The 26,097-nt window shown below is 33.2% G+C and overlaps 1 long non-coding RNA gene across 2 annotated transcripts in view; it reads right to left on the bottom strand.

Moving 5' to 3' along the window:
* The window catches only part of LOC135214128 (uncharacterized), a 389,693-nt gene that overhangs the window by 217,249 nt on the left and 146,347 nt on the right, over window positions 1-26,097 (bottom strand). For both annotated transcript variants that reach the window (XR_010314279.1, XR_010314280.1), the window contains one exon: window positions 19,876-19,940. This is a non-coding gene — a long non-coding RNA (uncharacterized LOC135214128). The remainder of the gene's footprint in view (window positions 1-19,875; window positions 19,941-26,097) is intronic.

Here is a 26,097-nt window from a genome sequence, read left to right as displayed (position 1 = left end):
AGATTTCAGATATGATATTTCTTAGAGTTATTTAGTATTATTTAGTGTTTTTGTGGAATCTGAACAAACATTATATTAGTGTGTAACAGCGCCCGGTTTTTGTGAGTGTGAAACAAGCTGCAGCAAAGAAAGAAAATTGGTATACCAAGAAGGTAAAGAGTGTTATATTTTTATTAGTTGCAACTAATAACTAATAGTAACAGTGGTTTGGTAAGAAACTAATAACTATTCGTTAAGATGGTTTAGAGAACTAATAACTAATGGTTACAATGGTTTATGTGAAAAGATTTACATTTTTACACAATGCAAATTTTTGTGTTTTGTGTTTGTTTCATTGAATGATTTTTATGTTTTGTGCATTTATTCATTTACTTATTGAAGTGTGTCTTTTTATTTTATATTCTGTGTGATTAGTACCTTTTGCAATTTTGGTATTTTCCACATTTTAAGTGTTTTCATTATTGAATTTAACACTTGTGAATTAATTTGCATTTACTTAGAATTCTTTTCAAGTTTCATTATTGTTTAACACTTGTGAATTAATTTCCAAATTTTAAGTATTGCCTAACACTTTTGAATTTTGATTGAATTAATTTTCTTGAATTTTGTGATAAATTAATTTTGATTTAATTTTACTTAATTGATTCAAGAATTAATTAGACTTTACTTTGTTTTCAAATAACAGTAATTTTCCCTGATATTGTGAATTTCACTTATAATTTTGAGTTTAAAAATAAATTTTTGTATTTAAAATTTTTATAAGTGCTTTCTTTATTTTACACCAGTATTTAATTATGATTGGTTTAGGTAGAAACATAGAGACACAATTGATCTATTTTCCTTCAATTTAATTGAAGTGACTTAGAACCAGGGAAGTACTTAAGACTTCTGAAATCAGGGAAATACTTAGACTTAAAGTTGTTGATGGAGTGATGCCCTTTAATTAATTTAATTACTTACAAGATTACCTCACACCTGTTTAGATGAACTTAGTCTGATTTTCTACAATACTGGTAAGTTGTTAAGGGATGACTGTTGCCTTTAGAGCATTCAGTCGTTTAGTTCCTGTGATGAGGGTTCAGGGGTCTGGCTGTTGTCAGGTAACAATTAATCAATGGTAAGTGTAGTAACCAGATACTTGGCACTTTGTCACAGTATATATATATATATATATATATATATATATATATAATATATATATATATATATATCATATATATATATTACATAATAAATGAAAATTTTTTCCATAACAAGGAACATCAGTGAAATTATCATCAACTATTTATGTATGTAATATACATATACATACGTACATATATATAAATATATATATATATATATATATATATATATATATATATATGAATTTTTATCAAATCACCGATTCGTAAACGTGCATTAAGCTACAAATGTCCATTAATACCCAATTCACTCTACCTCGGAATTAATATTTTTCAAATATGTGAACCGAAGGGTAATTTTTTAGTTGATAATAATTTCGTCCTCTCTTGGATTCAAACCAGCGGAATCGGTATCAACTGTTCATTTGTACCTTTATCACTTCTTACATTTGCCATGTTTTCTCCTATTACATTACTTACTTCTGTCTGGTCAGGCAATCGTTTTCCATTTTTAATATGGCATGTCTATGTGGTTTCACATGGGTAACATTTAATTTCGTGAATTATTCCCTGTAGCTGACATACCCAGCTCTACTTGAGATAACTCTGAATGACAACTGATAAACTTGCTCTCTCTCTCTCTCTCTCTCTCTCTCTCTCTCTCTCTCTCTCTCTCTCTCTCTCACTTTTTCCATCTTTCCCCTACCTAACACCCCCTTTACTCTTTCTCTCCCTCTCACTCTTTTCTTTCACTCTCTCTCTCTCTCTTTCCAACCATCTGTCTCTTTTCCTCTTTCATCTCACTAATACCAACTCTCTCTCTCTCTCTCACTTTTTCCATCTTTCTCCTATCTAACACCCCCTCTACACTCTCTCTCTCTCACTCTCTCCTTTCTCTTACTCTCTCTTTCTCTCTCCAACCATCACTGTCTCTTTCCCTCTTTCTTCTCACTAATACCAACTATCTCGGTCTCTCTCTTTCCCTTCTCTCAAATACCCGCCCTTCTCTGTCTATCTTTCTCTCTCTCTAACCCTCCCTGTCTTTTTTCCTCTTTCTTCTCCCTAACACTCCGTCTATTCTCTCTCACTTCCTCTCCCTCTCATTCTCTCTCTGCCAACCCCCTTCTCAAACTCCACCCTCTTTGATGTCATTGATGCTTACCCTATGGTATTCTTTTCCAAATGATAAGTCAAATGTATACAGAAATTATGCATGACAAATTGTAAAGCAACTAAGTCTACGAGCATAACCAGCCCCATTTCCCGGACAGAACCACCTCCGTTTCAGGGAATCCCTTCTCACCCCCACCCCATTTGAAGGCAGGATGAAACCCCATTATAAACCATCTTAATGGTCCCCACTATAACCCTGCCAAGTTTCATGCTCATTGGACCAGCCGTTTGGCCATGATTAAATGACACACGGATGGACAGACAGACATAATGCCCATTATAGTAAAATATTTTTTGTATGGGAGTATTATTAGAAAGACCTAATACATATTTCCTCAGTTAAATTATTCTTCCTTGAATTATTTCCTTTTTAAAGTCTGCATATATTTTTTGTATAGAGGTTTTAATGTATCAATTTCGAAAAACAATAGTCACTTTTTTAAAATCTCCTCTAATATCAGTAACGCTTTATTAATTTGGTTATTTTTTCTTTTATTAAATTATCTACTCGTCTCCCTGCTGAGTGTTTCATATTTATTAATTCTGTTAGCTTAACACACCACCATGGAACTCTGTGTTTTGTGGGATGGGGTTTTGATTTAAATGTTGCTTTATCAGCAGCATTTTAAATAAAATCAACAAGATATTTATTAGTTTCATTATGGTCTTTTAAATATTCAAATGTTGCGATATTCCCAGGTGTGCATTTCATATCGTTCCCTATCTCTACTTTATAAATGTCATAGTGAGGGACATGTTTTTCAGGATCTTTTAATAATTATGAAATTAATATTGGAAATGATCAACTGTATTCCAGTCTACTCTGTCTACTATACTTGACGCCTATAGAGTTAATTCTATTGAGGAAAATGTTCAATGTGTTTTCGAATAAGTGTTGAATTCGTCGTCATTTATACAGCACACGTCATTTGGATCCATAAGTTGTTCTACTTTACTTCCTGCTCTATCTGACGTTGTACAATTAATAGTTCCATATTGGGTTGCGGACATTAAAATCCCCTACTATTAATGTAGGTTCTTTGGCATTATTAAGTAATTCTTCAAATTTATCAATGTCATAATTCTTATTAGGTTAGTTGTATAAATTATTAATGACTTAGGTATCTTTTTTAATTCGGATTTTAATACCTGATATTTGCAAGTCAGCAATATTAACAGGTATTTTATCATAAATTACTTTGTTACGTACATAGTATATGAATGTACCTAAATTATCTTCTTCTCATGGCGTAGATGCTAAGGTGTATTTACCTATTCTTGGTAAGTTTTGCTGACGTGTTGTAAATATAGCATCACTGGTTCATATTTTTTTTATAATATTTGTATTTCTTATAGGTGTCATCTGGTCTGCAGACCACTTACGTTCCACTGTACAACATAACTATTGACAATATTTTGTTTTAGCATTCCAGTTTTTTTTCTCTAATAAAATACACACGACATTCATTTCTTTTTCTCTAAAATATATCAAGTGTTCTTATAATGTTTGTTAAACCCCCTTTTGTTATGTTTCTGTTATTATTTCACAATCCATGAAACAATCATTACATCCACATGTGTTATCGTGTATACTTCTTGTTTCTGTTGTTCTTCTGTACCAATTATTGGTGATGAGTAACCTCTTCTCCTTTGACATAATCATTGTTATCTATGGTATAGTTCTCTTCCACCACTTCATTATTTTGGATACCTGCTTCCATAGGTTTTGCTATTATTTTAAGAAATAAAGGTATATTCTTAGCTTTTTTTTCTCCATATCCTTTGTCTTTAGTTTAACCAATGTTTCTTTGATAATATATTGTTGGTTTCTTCGTTTGAGTGGTGTTCTCTCCAAGTTCTCTTTTTAACTTTATCCGGTCCATTACAATTATCCTCTTTTATTTCTATAGTAATACCTTCTTATGGTCCTTTTGACAATAATACTTTGAATTAATTTATACCTCTTATGGTCTTATTGACAATAATACTTTAAATTACTTTGAAATAATACTGTCTATCATTTGAACCGGTTTCTTTATTCTTTACTATTTTTATAGCATTAATTTCTTCTTGAGATTTACTTATCTGCGCTCTGTTACTTGTATGCGTTTTTGTTGCATTATTGGTTCTTGTTACTGAAGAATATGTATGTTCTTTAGACAGGTATTGAATTCCTCTCACTTTCAATTCTAATCTAGCCTCTTTTACCAATATTCCAGTTCTTTCGGGTAATATTTTTTAACTGCTGTATATATAGTACATACATACCTTCGACCTTGCATGATGGTCTTACCCACAGTTTATAGACTTTGGTTCACTATACTTCCACTGTGTGGTATGTTATTCACATTCACAATAGGAGCACACAGGTTCATTTCGACACTGTTATCTTTGCATGTCCATATGTACTACAATTTTGACACTAGCGGTTTTGGGACATATGGTCTTATTTCTCTGGTTTGGCCTAAAATTGTTACTGTCGTGAGGTATTTCTTCTCCGCTGACTCATTATCATCCTCAGGAAGTACATCACCCTGAATACTGTTCATAGTATCATATTATATATATATATATATATACTATATATATATATATATATATATATATATATATATATATATATATATATATATATTCATATATAAATATATAATCACATATTCACCTGTGGATATGTGTTAAATGAATCACGTGCTAAAGTGATTAATATATATATATATATATATATATATATATATAAATATATATATATATATATATCGTGTGTAATAGAATTAATGATATTTCTTCTCCATTCAAAAGGCCATCGGCCTAAAAGGCTTGAACAAAATTTCCACCAATTGAGTATCGCTTAAAATCCGATATATATTCTATTTACCAAATCTGGAAATTCACTTAAAATGTAGTCATGCTATCGCGTATGTTTCAATGATACAAAATAATTATAAATAATATAATGCGACTAAAACATTTTGGAAATTAAAGGGGAAAAAATAACGACTGCTTTTCAACGAGAAAAGAGGCTCAAAGGTTGTAAAAACCTCTCTGAAAACGTCGTTTCTATTCTTATATTGTTACGGCGAGGGCTACTGCCAACAGCACCTGTTGCTCCACCTGATAATATCCTCTTTCTTCCTGCTGTGTTAATAGATGACGGTTCCCTAAACGCTAATTACGCCCCTTACAGTTAATGTTCCTTGTTTTGGGGGAAAGATATATAAAGTGAAAATCTTTGACTATTATAAAGGGTAAAGAAAATGTACCTAAGGTACCTTGCATTTTTTTAATGGCTGTACCTTTGGAAATATATATACAAGTAGTTTTCGTCTAGGCATATTTTCTTTTATCTGAGTTTTATGTGCGTTTTTTCACATTATTCTGTTTATTGTCTGCTTAACCACATACCAGCGCCATTTCGTCAGCATGATTTTAATTCTATGGATGTTACGCTATTAAGCCATTTACAGAAATACAATGCATAAGAGGTGAAAGGAGGGAGTTGGGGTGGCTGGACAAGCAGATAAAGCAATCCAGAAAATAAGGGAGATGAAGGACAGGGTTCTAAAGGTGGAACCAAGAGAAAACCCCCACAGCTGCACTTGGATGTCATAGAGGGGTTGGACAGCAAGAATGAAGAAAAGAAGTGGCAGTGCAGGTAAAGTAAAAGGCTAAAAAGTGGGTACAGCTGAGGGACACTACCAACACCCTATGGTAATAACTACAGTGCACCACGACTGACGACATTAGTACCTTACGGGATAACCATCGTGACGTCAGAAAATGAATGTAAAAAAACAAACAAATCAGTGTAACCAAACTTTCATCGTACACATCGAATGTGCATCTAATAATATGTCGGAATTGAGTTCGAACCCACTCCTCACTCATTGGCACGATTAAATTAAAAAACCAGACTATAAATCTGAGATAAAATTGTAGTCATTTGCTATTTAAGGCAACTCAATATTCTTTTTGAGTTCAATTTTGTCATAATAAATTTCTTACACTTCGATTAACATATAAAATTTCCATCTTTAACATAATCCACAATACCGTAACAATCCTTGTAACTTTATCATTTCTTGTCAGTTTTCTACCACTCAACCCCTGACTAGCTTACCAAAGCTCTACTAAATCTTGAAAAGTTTTGTTATCCATATAGCCCTTATTTAATAATAATAATATTATTATGATTATTATTATAAAAGTAGTTTAACCAGACCACTGAGCTGATTTTCAGCTCTCCTAGGGTGTGGGGGAGGGCGGCGAAGGATTAGATAAAATGCCAGGTCTAGCCCTTAGGCCAAGAACTGGGCCCAAATTGGTCATTCAGGATAAATAAAATAAAGCTGCACCCAGCAATTGTTTCATACTGGAACAAACATACACAATAAATACATTTACTCATGTTCCCCTTACATACATAATAAAACGGTATATCAAAAATCAGAATTAGTTTCGACTTTTTGAAGTTTTGTTTTAAAATTCACTAACCGCTCTAATGTTTTATATGTTATCACTTAAATCGCAGTTCCTCAGAAAAGTCAAAATCGGAACTACTGAAAATGTAAAAGATTCTGACAAAATTTCTTTTATTGTTTTATTTCCAAAAGCTGACAGTCTCTGCTGGTCATACTTTGGACATTCACACAAGACATGTCTGACAGTTACCAACACCTTGCACTCTGAACACTCGGGAGCAGGGTCGCATGGGTTGCTCATCAAGTGCCCGTGTTTCAGACGAGTGTGGACTATACAGAGGCGCGTCAGGATTTCTTGAGCATGTCTTGATATGCTGAACTCCAATTGTTAACATCCAGTTTTATTTGTTTTAATTTACTATTTTCAGGCTCTTCATTCCATACGTGTTGCCATTTATCTACAATTATTGTTTTTATATATCTTATATAATCGTTAGTAGGGATGTTTACATTTGCTTTTATCATGTGGACTGCTTCTTTTGCTGCTTTATCAGCCCCTTCATTTCCTCTTATCGCCACATGAGCAGGGATCCAACATATTTCAATATTTATTCCATTTTTATACAATTTTGTAGAGCTCAAATTGAAAATGCTTTACAATATTATTTTTTGGGTAGTAACTCTGAACAGCTTCTATAGCGCTTCTTGAGTCGCTAAAAATCACAAAATTATTGAATGATGTTTGCTTTATTATTGTGATAGCTACTTTGATTGCACACAACTCTGCTGTGAAAACTGAGGCTTGATTGGGTAAAGGAAATTGATAAGTTTTGTTCTGGGATATAGCTGCATATCCTACTCCATGTTGCGATTTCGACCCGTCGGTATATATTGCATAATGTGAACTTTTTGTTTATATGTTCTATGGTTTTTTGTTTATGGTGTTTAATAATAATAATAATAATAATAATAATAATAATAATAATAATAATAATAATAATAATAATAATAATAATAATCTTTATATGTAAATCTCATATCTAACTTCTATAAAACTTAATATTTCTATAAGCTAACTATCGAACTGCAAATATAAACTAATTCTTCAAAAATATCTTAATCAGATATAAATCAAATATTATGTATTGTATAAATGGTATATTGTCCTTCGTTTAAATCATATTTAATTTTCCGATTTCAAAAACGTAAATCTTACACGCTGAAAAAACGGCAACATAATCCACAACTTAAGCCAGACCATTAATTTCCAAGACAAATATTGCAATCGTGAGAAGCAATTAAGCCTCCCAAACAATGGCATGCAGAGGAGTTAGACTTTCAGACATTCACAGAAGGAAATTACAACGTTCCAGGAAGTTAATTCCTTTTCCATATTATTTTCCAAAGGAACACAAATATCATCAAAGAAAGCGACCTGAAAACAAACATTTACTCTCATATACAAATGGTGGCGGCTTAGAGATTACTTTAAAATTCTACTTGTACATTATAGAAATATATAGTACATTATAGAAATATATAGTACATTATAGAAATATATACTACTTTTGTTCCATTTTTTTCCAGGAAAACACATCTTTAATTTATGAAAGAGATCGTGTGTTTAAATTATGACATTTTTCAAATATAAAACAATTTCTTGCAAAAGCGCAGGGCATCTGAACTAGTAAAAACGATCACTAGAACTATTGTGTCTGCAGTTCCACAGGGTAGGGTTCTTGGTCCGATGTCAATTTTAGCCTACAAAAATGATAAGGCTGCTGGCTTGGAAAACAAGATTGTTCAGTATGCCGTTGATCCGACGTACCAGCAAATTTTACCCAACTTCCAGAGATTAGATGTGTGTGTGTACGTATATATGTATATGTATGTATAATAATATATATATATATATATATATATATATATATATATTTATATATATATATATATAATATATATATATATATATATATATATAGATATAATATATATACACATGCCAAATCTATTGGAAATTTAATTATCGTCCACTTCATGGGATTTTTAGGACACGACCTATTGCGTGTGTGTATGTATATGCATATGTATATGTGTGTATATGTATATGTATATGTGTATGTGTATATATATATAGTATATAATATATATACATATATAAATATATATATATATATATATTATGTATGATATTATATACGTATATATATGTATGTTATATATGTGTATATATATGTATATATATTTTATATATAATAATATTATATATATATTATATATTATATATATACTATATATCAAAATATAGCTTTCGACCAGAAAAATTTTCTTGTCATTATTAATATTAATATTATTCTTGTTACTATTATCATTATTCAGAATGTGAACAAGCCCACCGGGGTTCCTGGCATGAAATTCTAGCTTCCAAAGAATATTTGAAAGCAGCCGCAGAAGTCAATAAAAACAGAAAGAGATCAGTTATTAAAACAAATTATTAAAATACATAACGAATTGTTTTTGGCTAGTGATGCACTGCACTTTTACTTGAACTTTTGAGATTCAAATTGCACAACATCCTGGGTGGGGAAGTTCGGATAAAATTCAGGTGCGTGGTACTTTGGTTCCAACTTTTTTTACCGTTTACCGTTTACCGTTATGGCCCAATAGATCCCATATGGGATGAGCGTGGTCCGACTAAACTCGCCCGAGGCCCCCATATGGGATACTTCCTTGCATGCAATTATTTCGCTTATTTTGAAATTTTTTAAAAAGTACACAAGAGTAAAAAGGTCTTGGATTTACTAATACTACAACATACTAAGAGGATTTTTTAATGTTTCCCATAAAACCTAGGGTGGACTTTAAAGGGTTAATTTGTGTAGAGGAATTACTAATGCCCTGGGCTCTCGCTTGAAAGCTTTGGGTTCTATCCTGATGCGAGTCAAATTTAGTTTTGTGAAACACGTTACCAAGTGCTCATTTTCAACATATCTCCTGGTGGAGGAGTAAGTCGAATGAAATGCTAACAATTCGTTCGTTGCTGGGTCAGGACGTTGGGTAAAATTTCCTGGTATATTAGGCGCTTGGGATCTGCCCGGGTAAAACCTCACGTACTTATGTGGAAGAATTGGCAACATATATATTTACAAACACACACACATATATAAGCACATATGTATACATATGGCAACATATATATTTACAAACAAACACACATATATAAGCACGTATGTATACATAACTAACATACAAATAAATACACAACATGTCAAGAGAGTCTATAACTACCGGAATAAAAGAAAATACGGAATACACACTCTCGACTTTTCCTCGTCCTAGCTCTTAAGAGCAAATGAGGACTCTATGAATAAAATAGTTGCTAAAATGACCGATAGAAATGAATGGTCCAATTCATGTATTATTCACGTGAGGTAGCGAAGCTCCGGAACAATTACCACAAAAGGGACTCACAAACTTATTCGAATATTTAAGATTTCATTTGAAAACTTTTTATCATAAATGACTCTGAGATGTTTCCCCTCTCACGGGCATACCTTAGACACCCAGGTCAACCACTTCATGACAAATACACATACTATTAAACAAAAAATTTGCTTTGCATAATACATAATAATCTCACACAAAATAGACAGATCATATATGAATAACAAGACGGCAGTCAAACCTGCGCAAAACAGCCAGAGAGCGCAAGAAATATCTCCATTTCTCTCAAATAATGTGTGTTGGGCATGCGCAATGCGCAGTGCTGACTCTCATTAGACAGAAACACAAAGGTTTTTGAAGATTAAATCTAAATTCATGGATGAAGAGTAATTCAACATTTCATTTAAATAAAAGCAGTTATTATCAATTGCACACATTTTCCTCATACTATATGTATGATTTTAGTTATATGAAAGCGAAATTCTGTTGCATAACAGCAAAAAATATTGAAATAGTTATTTTATAATCCCAGTAAAAATATTTTATCTAATACCAATTCTTGTCCGAATAGTCATGTCCGAATAATAAAGACAATATAGGATAATAATTTCCGTATTGAAGTCAGTATAACGTTACTTATACGGAAACTTTTTTTGGTCCAGCTAGACAGAATTCTGTAAGAGAAGTAAGTGGAAAGAGAGATGTAGAGTAAAATAAGATCAGATCGAGGGTCACCGAAAAAAAAAAAAAAAAAAAAAAAAAAAAAAAAAAAAAAAAAAAAAAAAAAGGGGGGGGGGGGGAAAAAAAAAAAAAAAAAAAAAAAAAAAAAAAAAAAAAAAAAGGGGGGGGGGGTTGAAGACGACGGGAGGAAAGGTAAGCTGATGAAAAGAAGGTAAGCCAGGTTATTATTATGAAATAATGACCAGCAGAGGTGTTCAACGATTAACAAAATTGAACTAAAATATATTTTCGATAAGAAAAACGTAAATGTCCGAAATGAAAGCAGATATCTATTTATTAATTTCTCCCCCTTGGGCCTTTTTGGGAATTACTTTTGCGTTCTAACATGTGGAATCATTTCGGCAGCAGCGCTGAAAATCAGTCCATTACAATTTTCAAAATGACAAATAAATCAATAAAGTATAGAAGACGTAAATAACTGCTGTTCAAGAAACCACGACGAATGTTCCCCTACAAAAAGTCTACAAATAATTATTCGAGGTGTCGGGTGTTACCAATACCCAAATGTATATCTGAGAGAGAGAGAGAGAGAGAGAAAGAGAGAGAGAGAGAGAGAGAGAGAGAGAGTCTTAACATGCTATACACTCCACTTCGAACATAGCATAGAACTTACTTCAGCGATTATTACTTTTTGGTAAAGATCGCTGTCCAAAGTAGAGCGATTAAATGTAATCAAGAGAGTAATCAAACAACAGTAATTCTAAAGTCTATTTTGAATGGACTAAATCTTAATGACATTGTAACTGCACTGCCGTCTGTTATGCAAATCAAGGCAGCTTTAGATTTAGTTTAAGTTTACCTAATTTCTGTAAATACATTTTTTATATCATTAATATGCGTTTATGAGTTTAATGATATTTGTTTCTAAATGTAAATTATCTTCCTACTTTCTACTTTGTTTTTTCACTCCTCACAAATCCGTGCATTATTTGGGCTTTGCAATTTTATGGAATTTTTCCTCTGTTCCTTACGAAAAAGTAGACGTTATGGTACCATTATATATATATATATATATATATATTATTATAATATATATATATATATATAATATTTATATATATATAATATATATAGTAGTCACCAGGCAGTGGTTGAAAATATGGACTTTTTGTAGCAGAGGTAGACAACGTTAACTTTAACGGGTAATGATAATACTTTAAAGCCAATAATGGATAAGTTGGGAGAGGATAATAAGGAAACTAGTATTAAAAGGGAGGTTTGAAGTCTTATTAACGCAGCATAGAGATGCATTCACTACCGACGTTGGGGGTTTAAGTAAAGCTAGTGTGACTGAACATCAAGGATCCCAATAAAATATTTAATGTTCCATCTTACCAACTTACTATGAGGTATCGGAACGAGAGTACAAAGGTCGACAAAATGCTTGAGGAAGGTGTTAAGAAATCTGTTAGTCCATATAACTTTCCATTAATTATTGTTCCTAAAAAAAATCATACTTGGGAGGGTTTGTGCTGATTTTCGCAAACTTAATGAGGAAACAAATCCACATAGATTTCATGAACAATGTACTGATGATATTTCTATCTGTACTAGGTCAACACTCTTATTTTACTTCATTAGAACTGTTGAGAGGTTTTCACCAAAATCCTTTGGAAGAAAGCATTACGAAAGATACAGCTTTTAGGGCCTCTAGAGGGCATTTTTAATTCTTGAGGATTTTTTGGCAATAGTTAGGTGACATCCTTATGCTTACATGGATGATTTAGTTGGATTTTCACACACAATCTCGAGGATCACCTCAGGAAATTGGAATTGTTTTCCTTAGGTTAAGATATAATATAATTTAAAGGTGAAATTGTCGAAGTGTGAATTCTTTAAGGGTGAATAGATTTATTTGGGTTTAGTTGTTTCGAAGGATGGTTTAGGGGTGGTGCACGATACGGTTTCGGCAATTACTAATTTTCTGGAACCAGCCTCGGTAAAAGGTGTTTTATAGTTTCTTTGTATGACAGGGTACTTATAGGCGTATTGTCTACAATTATTCAGTAATTGCAGGTCCTCTAACAGATTTGACGAGAAAGGGCATAGATTTTGTGTGGAACGTCCATTAATAACCAAACTTTAACACTTGGAAGGAAGTTTTTGTCTTCACAAATTCTGGGTTTTCCATATTATACACACCCGTTTTTCATCGCAACAGATGCATCTGATTATGGGGTAGGTGGAGTAGTTACAATGGAAAAATATTACATTACACCCCATTGTTTTTTATTCAAGGAAGTTACAATGGAAAAATATTACATTACACCCCATTGTTTTTTATTCAAGGAGGCCTAAACATTTTGAGAGCATAATTCAAATTTACCGTCTATGGCTACGGGGTTAATGTGTTAACTGATCATAAACCTGTGTGATATCTTTGAAGGTTTTCAATTCAGTCCAAAACGGACTCGATGGCATATGATTATACATATGATCATACAAGACTTTTAGGTTTATTTGGTTCAATGGTAAGTATGGGTCTTGGAATAGCTAATTCAATCAAGTTGAAACATAGACTGAGTTAGAGAAACTTGAACATGAACAGGACATAATTGTATCTCAGGTGAGCAAACAATTTCAGACTATCGATAAAATAGCGGATGTATTAAATGATGCTAAAAATCTGTAGCAAGATTCAAGGGACAAAAAGTTATGGTTAACAACTTTGTCTCGTTACAATATGAAAATTTCACAAATATATGATAGTATATCTTTTGAGGAGAAAACTAGATATAACAATGAAGGAGTTCTGTCTCCATATTTGTAGCCTATCAAGGATTTGGTGAGGATAGCCTATAATAGTCGCGACCGAATGGGTTGGAAATCAATGGTAGAACCTCACGGACTTGAGCTTTTCCTGCAGTTTAATTTCTGTTAAGGTAGAAAATGTTAAGATTTTATTCTGTTCATCTTCATCCTTCTAATCCATTTGAGTCCTGTTTGGATAATTACCTTATTGATGATATCTTCTCTACTATGCGAGTTCTGTCATCATTTATTATATATTACCAGTCTATGCTTTTTATTGGAATTAGTGTGTTATATGAACACTTTCATGTTGGTGACAATTTTTTGCTATATATGTATAATTATATGAACACATTTTTATGTTGGTGAAATGCTTATAATATATACCTTCATGTATATGATATATAGTATTCTTTGTATGACAGATATATCAGGTTTTTATTGATGGCATATATATCTATAATTTTACTTACTATACAGTTATTGGCATATATATATATCATATAACTTGACATAATAATACCACTTAATATTTGCAGTGTGGTGTACTGAAGGTATTTAATATGTTATGCGTCACTTCTATCTGTATGAGTTTTTGTTTCATTAATGGTTCTTGTTATTGAAAAATATGTATGTTTCTACGGCGAATTTGAATTCCTCTCACTTACAATTCTAATTCAGCTTCCTTTATAGACATCCCTGTTCTTTATTGTATATTTTCAATTGTAAATATAACACTAGGATTCTTTGGACCTTGACTGTTCATCTTTCCCACAGTTTACACACTTTGGCTTACTTCAATTCCATTATGTGACATGTTCGTCAGATCCACAATAAGCACGTACAGGTTCATTTCGACATTTTTCTTCGTGTTCCCATATTTACTACTATTTTGACATTGTAGTGGATTTAAACATAAGATCTCAAATTCTCTATTTTTTTGGCCAAAATGTTTATTTTTTGAGGTTGCTCTTGAGCTGCAAATTTTGTTTGTTGCAACTCTTAAAATAATACTTTATCAATCTGTTTACTTGGTATTATATATACCTCAGAATCTTGTACTTTGGGATATCTAACTTTAAGAGTACAAAAGAGTACAACATTCCCAAAGAGCGTGGGCAGACAATTCAGCTTAGAGACAATTCAGCGCATGGCGAATCAGCACAAGGACTATTCAGCGCAAAGACAATTTGGCGAAATGAAGCTAAAGTATGGAAAATGAAGAAAACAGTGATCAAATTAGCTTTTATTGGTAAATTATTTTTGAAATTCAAAAAATGTAATATGATATTTATTGAAATAAGATACTGAATAATTATAATAACTTATTTCTGATTTGGCGTCAGAAAACAAAACTAACTACTTGCAGTGAAAAGTTTTGGTAATAATCTAAGATTGTTTACACTTTCAACCATCGAACAATTTACGGTTGTTATTCATGCTATAACAACAAGCGAATAGTTACTGGTATTCTTCTAAACTCGGACTGGATGTATTTCCTTTTCTGTAGTGTAGTTTTTACAAACATTCGCTGAGCTAAAACAAAAACAAAAAAGTCCCATGGAGCTGATTTTATCAGAGAAAGGTCGTGATCACATTCTATTAAATGGATTTTGCTATCGTTTAGATTTTCAAATAAATTAGTATGAATATTTTTGTTCAGGAATATTTTATAGTATGTCATTTCACTAAATATTTGTGTCTACATTTTAAATTTCAGTATGGTACAAATAAAAAATAAATCTGATCACTGTTCTCTTCGTTTTCCATGTTTTTATTTTGTTTCACATATTGTCTTTATGCTGAGTAGTCCTTGCCCTGAATCGTCATGCGCTGAATTGTCTCTAAGCTGACTTGTCATGTGCTGAATTCTCCTGCGCGAAATTGTCGGTGCTCCCCCAAAGAGGGAGTCGAAGCGAGTCTTGGTTGGGTCATGTCGGTAATTACTTTTATGGGTGCTTTATATGGTATTATAGTTTTAATACCACTTTGCCTATCAAGCAATTTGGAGAGCAACTGACCTCCAGTAAGCCAGTAATAGAGACCATAACGGCGAACTGGAGGGGTGTCATCCCTGCAGACACTGTAAGTGTATTGGTGAGATTAGGTATGTCGCGCAGAGAGATAGACCTGCTCTCAATTAAGATCTTAGAGGGCGGGCTATCGATATACGCTAATTATATGGGCACAAGTGGTGGTGCTATGGATTGTTTTGGCGACGAATAGATGAGAGCTGGAAAGCCCCAAGGTGCATCCTAAGAACGAGCTATGTGCCTGTGGGAGAGATAGGACGGGCGTTCAAACTAGTCAACATCAGGATCCAGGGCGTCCTAGAAACAAGCAAGTTGGCTACCCTACAAGATTTAGGGAAAAAGAGTCCGAATGAAGACGCAGGGAGGTTTGGTAGACTCGTAATGTAACGTAGAAAATGGATTTAGCCCAGGATGAGGTCTCTCTCTGCAGGGAGGCCCAACTGGGGGAGGAGTAATAAATAATGTTACCCACAGTGGTAACTTCCTTGCTATCTTCACCTGGATATAAACCATACCTTCCGCGCCTTAAGGGTCCCAGTCGGTCGAGATCGGACCCAGCATCAAAATTCCCCCTCGCTAGACCACGTCCAACTCCACCCTCCATTAAGTTCAATGAACAGTGAATTCCGGAATCCGAAACTCTGCAAAGGTCGTCAACGAAAGAGGAAGAAGGGGAAAATTCATAAGAGGAGGAGGAGGAGTAAAGGGGTTATAGATTTCAGTGTTCTATTGAATCCACAGCAGAGAGACTGGGTATAAGGGGATCTTTTAAGGCCCCTAGATCGTCAAGAGTTGGGATCAGGGGGAAACAAATAAGAAAACTGATTGAAAAAATCTACAAATAAAAAACCAAAGCATTGGGACTGAAGAGAGTATAAGAAAAATGTTTAAAAAAGCACCGACAGCAAGTTTGTAAAACATCAAATTAAGCTACAAGCAACTACATAGATGACAACTATGGATTTAGTGTTAGAACTGTCTTTTTTCTTTAATCTAAAAGATATTCTAAAAAAAAAACACCATTTTCAACACTTAATCCCCGGGAAAATCTAATAAAACGTATCTATGATACGCCTTACATAAATAGGGAGGGTCCCTAACCACCCACTGTCATTAAATTATTCTCTACTTAGAGAGGAAGATGCCATGTGACGCACGATGAATGATTAGGGAATGTCACTGTCTTCCATAAGGAGACCATAAAAAACCGACTTGAGCATAGAAAAACATTTCTATGAGGGCACAAAAGAAGTAAGCTTAAGTATAGATCTCAGGGAAGAACAGGCCAACGATAATGACCCACCACGAACACCGTTACCATAAAATAAGTGAGACAAATCAGAAGAGTGCGAAAGTCACGGTGGCTGTGAACACAGCGGGAAAAGGTAGGCCATTCCGGGTCACATGTGACCCTATTATATGCCTCATGTTAGGACTTTGGTTTTTCAGAGAGAAATCATATCAGCCGATGTGCAACAAGCTCGGATACTCCATATGTGAAAGTGCAGGCTCGTAGACGTCTTAGAACAAATGTAAAATAAGACACACTCCAGTTTCCCTACTACAGCCAGTATCTCAACATTTCACTGGCTCTCAAAATTATGACGTTAACCACAGAATTTCATCAGACACCTACAATACGTAATTGTGCTTCTTTTTAAAAACTTCCAAATTTCATCAATTTCCAACTGGGTAGTGATCCATAAAAATAGAAATATAACTTGTTGGAATCTGTAACCAAACGAACTCTGTAGTGTCATCTACTAAGGACATCACATCATGTTTAAATCCCGAAAGTAAGTAAAAGCTCTACGGCAAATGACTTTAACTACAGCTGCAATCAACAAAATGAAGTGGCGAAAGCGATGCGTATTTCCAGCTCTCTGTGGCAGGTGTGCTACCAACTACTGTGTACCTTGAGTGAACACTAAACATTACTTTAAATAACCTTTTTGTGTCCTTTCCGCTTCCACATGTACAAATTTATTGGATTTCCGTTCTTCCCATACAACTGTGATTCTGCCTTTACGTATTATTCACCATTTAAGAATATGCACCTTACGGCAGTTCTTGGGCTAAAATAAATGTAAAAATACGTACTATGAAAGGTGCATTCATGTTCTTCTGTCTTACTTAATATTATGAAGAATAAACTCCTTTCCGAGACCAATTCCAAGATATATCCAATGGATCAAAATAAGATTTTATGAGGAAAGGTGTCAAAAACATTTTTCTGACATTTTGAAAAGATGAATAAAAAACTGAATGACACCTGCCAATCCTCCTTCGGAAAAAAGCTTAGGAAAAATAAGTCAAATACGGAAGTTTATTTTTCAGAGGGGTGGATCCAGTATTGAGAAAAAAAAGAATGAAAAAAAGAAAGAAAGAAATCACATTAAAAGGGGATCCAGTGGCTCTAGCCCAGGAGACGCAGTGAGAAGGAAACTAATAATTTTCTTAAATGAAGCATAAAAATTTTACCATGCCGTTCTCTGAAAGACCTCGATAGGCTCCATATTCATCACATGTTCACTGGCACCAGATCTCCGAACACAATAGATTTAATTTCATACATTTGATACAAAACCATATTTTATAGTAACAATTATCTTTAGAGATATTCCGTTCGGAAGGATGCACAGGAACGCTCCCGATCAATCAACAGAGAGCCCTTACAATTTGTGATTGTTGCCAGTCAAATTTTCTTTGGGAAACTATTATTCTTATACAGCTAAAACCAGAAGGAAAGAAGTTTACGGTCCCTATAAAATGCACGATGGGAATATTTGCAAATTCCAGATAAAAAACATTAAATCTGACTTGTAAGGGAATACAAGCAGTTTGACAGAGCCAACTTCGTTTCTTGTTCGATTCGAAGTAAAGTTCAGGTAAACTCTCCCCTTCTCGTTCTCTCAAGTCTTTAATTGGGCTGCAATGTTGCTGTAACAGAGCAATCAACTCTACATAATGGTCCATATCCCATTCTCAAGATACGACGTAATTACCTGGAGTTGCATCGTTGTAATTTTCTCTTTCTCAGACAAAATTTCATTGTTTTTCTTGCTCTCCTTTAGCTACAAAGATTCTTCTTTAACAATGACTACGATATTATCTGTATTATCTACCATAAATATAATGCTCGAATGAAATACAACTAACATCAATAAATATCATTACAATCATTATAATGATAAACCCTCTCGCAATGTCCTAAAAATATTACTGGATAATTCCAGGAACAATCCAATAACTGCTAGACAGAATTTTCCCAAGATCAAATATCAGTAGAGTTCATAGAGTACAATATTCAAGCTTCCTTATCAGATAACAGGGAGGATCTGACGGTTAGCTGGAGAAGTGGACTTGATTAATCGTATATGCACAATTCTCTCAGCATTTGCAGGTGACTATGAAAGCAACTCAGGGTTTTGCACACACAAAATACATATCTATCAGTTAATTATTATAAACTCGCGCGCACGCACACACACACACACGTGTGTGTGTGTGTGTGTGTGTGTGTGTGTGTGTGTGTGTGTGTGTGTGTGTGGTTTTCATTCCCAATTTATGATTTCCCGATTTCCTATGTGATTACTTCAAAGAAAATATTTACCTTCTAAAATGCCCCATTTTACTGACAATAAAAAGTAAAAAGTTTACGAAATCCATATATATACGAAATAATTATATTTATATATATATATATATATATATATATCTATATATATAATATATATATATATATATATATATTATATATATATATATATAATATATATATATATAGATATATATATATATATATATATATATATAGATATAATATATATAGATATATATATAATATATAATAGGATATACTATATATTATAGATATATATAATATATATATATATATATATAATAAGTATATATTATAGATAATATATATATATTATCCTATTATATAGATATATATGATTATGATACCCTATATAATATATATATATAGTATATATATTATAGTTATATATATATATATATATATCATATATAGTATATATATATATATATAACATCTATATATATATATATTATAATGGATATTATTTATATATATAATAAATATATTATATTATATATTATATATATATAATATGGGTATAATGATTATATAAATGTCAAACGATCAAAACATAATTACCATACCTTCTCTTAAGTTGACAGGATTCGGGAACATACTTTTCCGGTCACAATTCTGAATGAGAAATGTTCTGGAAAGAAAAGGAAAAAAAATTAATATTTCTAATAACTATTGTCAAGGACAGGGAAACTCATCATCACTCATCTCATAAAATAAAATTTATCTGTCATATGAATAAGTAACTAAAACTATTCCTGAAACACAAGAGGAATAATTGAAAGTTATTCAGATCACAGTACAAAGTGTAATATGAAATAAAGCCAGGGATATACATCACGGGGTGCAGTAATACCAAGGTAGACAATTCAATTAGAAATTCATTCTCAATGACATCTGACATTCATGATGTGAGTCAGAAACACGCGCCGGGAAGTTCACGTTTTCATTATTCTCATATGCTACCATCAAATCTAGACTAAATTTTTCCAAATGTTGATCATCAGAATCATTATGTCGCCCCACAGCTACATTTACTCACATTAATTCAAATCCATTCAGACTGTTGAAACACAAGCTTGGCTAAAATCTGTCTGCCACAGTAACAGACACACGCCACCTTCTATAGACCTTGCATGACCTCCAGCGCACCACAATCATTTTTTTCGGACTTCAACTGCTCTTCAAAGTGGCAATATTGGAGCAATCCATTTCCTCCTGACCGTCCATTCCTCTCACCCTTCCCTTTTCAGGATGTACCGCACTCTTCAAAGAATACTGTAATAACATCTCTTTTACACACACAAAAAAAACTTTGATTCCAATCCTATTTTTGCGATAGTCTACACGTACAAATAAATTTGATCTTATCCCTATTCTGTCTCGTTACTCACTGCGTTTATAAAACTACCATTCTTCTCTGTTTGTATTTATAATAGCACGATAACTGAGGGTGACTTTTCCATTTAATTCTATTGAACTCTCTACCAAGTATTCCTTTCATGATGAATATTTTCCATCTCTGTTTTCTTTCTGCTTATTTTCGCAAAGTCTGCACGTATATGGAACGAAAAAGCTACACCAAAACGAGTTACTCGAGTCCACAGCTATTACATTAGTTTCCAATGATCAAGAATGTCTGGGTAAAGGGGAAAAAAATCTTCCTTACTTATTTACTCAATAAAAGATTTATTCCTACGTTTGGTCGGGGTCCTTACTGAGTCATGGGAACGCTTCCTAAAGTTCCAGAGTTAAATAAAAATCTACAGATACATATACATTATATATACACATATATATGTATATATATATATATTTATGTAATTCTATATACGTGTATGTAAAATAAACAATATACCGTCGACTGTATGGTTACATTAGTGATAATATATTGCTTGCTGTAGATACTACAAGATGATTAAGGAAAATATAAAAAAAGGGGCCAAGCCATCGGTTAATGTACTTCCACCTTGGAATTATGAATAAACAGAAACAAATTATGCACTTACACGTTAATAAACGCGTTAGATTACCTGCTAACAAGCTGGTAATTGATCAATCGCATTAGGGTCGCTCCATGTCTTCCGAGAAGGACAAGCGCATATTTATTATCGCCCGGAACCTTCAAACCCGAAGGGAATAGAATTACTCGTCACGGGACCCTACTGTTCTCAATTACGGTGTAATGGTCGCGGTTACATTTAGGCGGAGTACTCATTACTTATCATTCCTGTATACTCTCTTTGTAAACAGCGTGATATTGCAGTTCATAGCTGGGACTTATAATCCCTTCAAGATGAGGAAAAAGAGGTACGATATCAGTGACTAATTGTAGCTGATGCTTAAGCGATTCTTTTAGGCTGAGGCCATCATTCCATTAGTAAATTCATCTATATGTATAAACAAATCTATATCGATATATAATCTTATGAACGCGTAACTTCTTATATTCACATATATTAAGCCAAACACATCGCTTAATATCCAGTTCATTGTTCCTATTATTATTCATTATTATTATTATTATTATTATTATTATTATTATTATTATTATTATTATTATTATTATTTATATATAAAATACTATATAAAGTTACATGCCACATATTGATGTATATTAGATATATATATAATATATATATAGATATATATATAGTGTATGATATATATATATATAATATATATATAGATATATATATATAAAGTACTCCAAATGATTTCCGTGGCTTGCTAGAACAGACCGAGCACCGTTTAAAATAAATCAGGTTCAATAAAAAAACCATTTCAAAAGGCAGCGTATAGCTCTCTAAATCATTCAACTTCAAATAGGCAATCAATAGCGGAAGTGTTCAAAGGTCTATGAAATCATGGAGAATGAAAGGTAAAAGGTTGAATTGATATCCCGTGAAATTCCAGAGGGTCGTAACCCAGAGAAAAACTGCAAGGTTACAACTTTTAAAGCCGTTTAAACAATAAAACCAGGATGGCCATCAAAAGAGCAGCGGAGAATCGTCAAACTCAGCTTTACTACTGAAAGTCAGGCCAGTTTAAGTCTTGGAATCGGAAGTCTTGACATTGTTAAAAAGCCTTTTCTTTTTTCCCACTGCACGTAAACACGCGCACACGAAATTCAATAGTGACCGTTCGTTAAAATAGAGGATAAAAATATATCTTATCAATAACAATAATGCAAAATTACTAACAATGTATAATTCCGTTATGAAAACCTAAGAACAGGAAAGTTAATAGACAAGAGCGAAATTTATATTTACATGGCATTACGGAATGAACCATATCTGTACGACTTAATATAGTGTAAACAAATGAAAAAAAATGTTGGGTAACAGAAAAAGAATAGAAAAAATAACTATGCTTATACTCTGTTTTTTTTCATCTGTCCATCCGCCTGTGGTGTTTTTGTATGGTAACACTGCATCCCGGGCTTTAGATAGTTACGCTATGTGTAAGTTTTAGGTAAATAAAAGGATATCTGGGTGTACATTTGCCACTGAAAAGTGTTTTAATAATTTACTGTATGCGAATTACACCGTTAATATTCGAAATAGGATATTATTATAATCGTTGAATGTAAGCTGAATGTAACTATCTAAAGCCCGGGACGCAGTGTTACCATACAAAAACACCACAGGCGGATGGACAGATGGAAAAAACAGAGTATAGTATGGGTAAGACAGATGCAAACTTAAAAAAAATTATAATTTCAATATCTGTGATCACCCTCTGGCGCAATGAGGTCATTACATTAATGGTCTAAGAATAACTCTTTTTATCTTCCCCTGTTTAGTTCTTAAGTACAAATTGTTAATTTTCATTCTGTCCTACAGCTAGCAAAAATAATGAAGAGGAACTTCCGTTGGAAGAGTGTAGGGAAAAAACGGTGAAGAAAAGGGGAAGACTTAATTTAAAAAGCACGAGAAAAAGAATATACCCCAGAAATAAGGGAAACATAAAAACTGTGTAAAAAGAACCAGGAGTGGCAAAAGAACGACGACGACATATGGTTTAAAACAGATCATTTCTAGCAGAATCCAAGTAAACATTTTTCAGGACTTAACCGTGTTCCACTCTAGGGCAGAAATAAAGAGGGTTATACGATATAAGAAATTGTTTAGGAAAGGTGTCAATCTAGGGAATGGAAATTGGTTGAACGGCAGACAAAAGCACGAAGGTTTAAAAGTGGAGAAAAAAAAACTGGGAAACGGAAAATGTTGAACTTAATAGCAATAAATTAGACTCGCAAAAGATGAGAGACTGCTATAAGAATCCGGGGAAAAAGGTAGCGGAATGAGAATTACGCAGCTAGGCAACAAGCACAGAAAAAGAACTTAGGAGGAACCGTGCTATTTCGGGATTACCGATTTCCACCGATTCCTACACCATATAACTATCTTACTTGTTTACAACTCGCTGTTCGATAATAAAACTAGAAGGCATATTTTCACAGGAGGATGTACTATATGGAAAAGAAGCAAAAGACTCCTGGTTATTTAGAGAAGAGGGAAACTAGAGCTACATAACAGGGGGGAACTCGTATAATAAATACCTGATACGTATGTTAGAAAAAAGACCCAAAGAACAGGTTTAACCTAAGAACTGCGTCCTCCTCTTGAAGGTGCAAGAAAAATAGTACCAATCCATACACTGAAGAATAATTCTGCTTGTGTGTGCGGAGAGAGAGAGAGAGAGAGAGAGAGAGAGAGAGAGAGAGAGAGAGAGAGAGAGAGAGAGAGAGAATGTTCAACGCCATTTAACGACAACGATTACAAGCATAAAAGGACAATATACCATTGCCCGGAAAATGTGTTTTTTACACATCAAAGATCACAACGATACCTCCGCAATACACTAAGGTTTAGAAATAATCGGTGTGAATCCACTGTGCTCAACAGCCCTCCCAAATTTCTGTTGAAAGCGAAGCCTCGAAACATCCAGACGACTATGCAAAGAGCCGATCTTTGTATCCGGAGTATCCCGTTGCAGCTGCGCCTGGGATACAAGGGATACGATCAAACGCCGCATGACACATGTATAGTGAGATGAGCGGAGTGAGAAGAAAGTTAAGATATGAGAGTTACTTCGTGGGATAATACATTTTTTCTTTAAAGCGCGAAGTTAACAGAGTGATGATGGAAGCATGTGAAGACACGGAGCTAGTCTGTGAAATGACTGGAGTGACAAGCGACGCGACAAAAGCAAAATTATGGAACTTTTTTTTTGTGATATGAGAGGTTGAAGCGAAAGGGAGGATGGTGGTATGGAAGGCACCAGATGGAGCTGAGGAAGGATACGGAGCTATTTTGTGAAATAAAACTGAGAGTGAAAGATAAGACGCTATCTTGTGGGAATTAAACTGTCAGTGGATGCAAAATGAGTAAAAATAAAAAACATTAGACGGATGCGGGAATAAACAGCAAGGAATACAAGCAACAATAAAGTAAGAAGAATGTGTGGAAGAGAAGTAAAATGTATAATTTATGAAAAAAAAAAAATCCCATAGGGTAAAACTCAATGACAATTTTGTAGGGTTTTGTGGCAACTCACAATTACTCAACTATTCCATTTTAAGGAAGAACGTTGTTTAGTCAGGTGAATTCAAAATGATCGGAATTCATCCTGCGAAAGACAAGAATTGTAACTTGACAAACACTGTCCACTATTAAATGCTTCATATTTCATTTATATAAAGGTAATAACTAAACTAATTAACATAACTGAACATTTAACTAACGTGATGATAATAAAAAGGAACCGGGAATGACTATGGAATGTCCAAGTAGATTTAGAGTAACTCTCTCTCTCTCTCTTTCTCTCCCTCTTCAATTTTTTTCTTTCACATGTGAATTTTAAAATAGATTTTACTTATTTTAATCCCTGAAACTTTAATAACGATTATATATACATACACACGTATATACATATGCATATACATAATACACATTACACACACACACACATATATATTAGATATAATATATATATATATATATTTAGTATATATACACAAACACCTCAGGAGCTAAAAGTAATATTTATTTCAATTAAAATTCACAACTGAATGAGATAAAAATAAAGAGGTAAGGAGTGGCGAGAGAGAGAGAGAGAGAGAAATTACTCTTCACCTACTTGGTCATTTCAGTGTCGTTCCCAAACCCGTTTCATTATTATCAATGTTAGTTGAGTATTCAATTGTGTGTGTGTGTGTTTGTGTGTATATGTATATATATATATATATATATATATATATATATATATATATATATATATATATATATATATGATATATATATATATATATATATATATATATATGTATGTATGTATGTATGTGTGTATATAAGACAAAATCCACGAAGGAAAGAGAAACGATACTCTGCTAAGTGAAGGACCAGAAGTCGAAAGGCCTTGAAGAAGCTCCATCGTTTCTCTTTCCCTCGTAGATCTTGTCTTTATTTATTTATTCATCACGTTCCATATTTTCGTGATCAATATATATATATAATATACATACATACATATATATATATATATATATATATATATATATATATATATAAATTCAACATCAAACTTTCTATCCTAACAGGATTGTATCTCTAAAACCGACAGTAAAATGATCACTGCCCCATTCTTCCTGCCAGCTGCTGAAGAGGTAAACCCCCTGAACAGACAACTCCCAGAACATCACCCCTTTCATACACAAACACAAATACCCAGTCAGCAGCATACGTAGAAGCAGCTACAGACACTGCACTATCGCTCTTATCTATCAA

This window comes from Macrobrachium nipponense, chromosome 45 (assembly GCF_015104395.2).
Source record: "Macrobrachium nipponense isolate FS-2020 chromosome 45, ASM1510439v2, whole genome shotgun sequence".
NCBI classification, from domain to species: domain Eukaryota; kingdom Metazoa; phylum Arthropoda; class Malacostraca; order Decapoda; family Palaemonidae; genus Macrobrachium; species Macrobrachium nipponense.
Note: the sequence above shows the minus strand (reverse complement) of the source record. Positions and strands in the feature narration are given on the sequence as shown.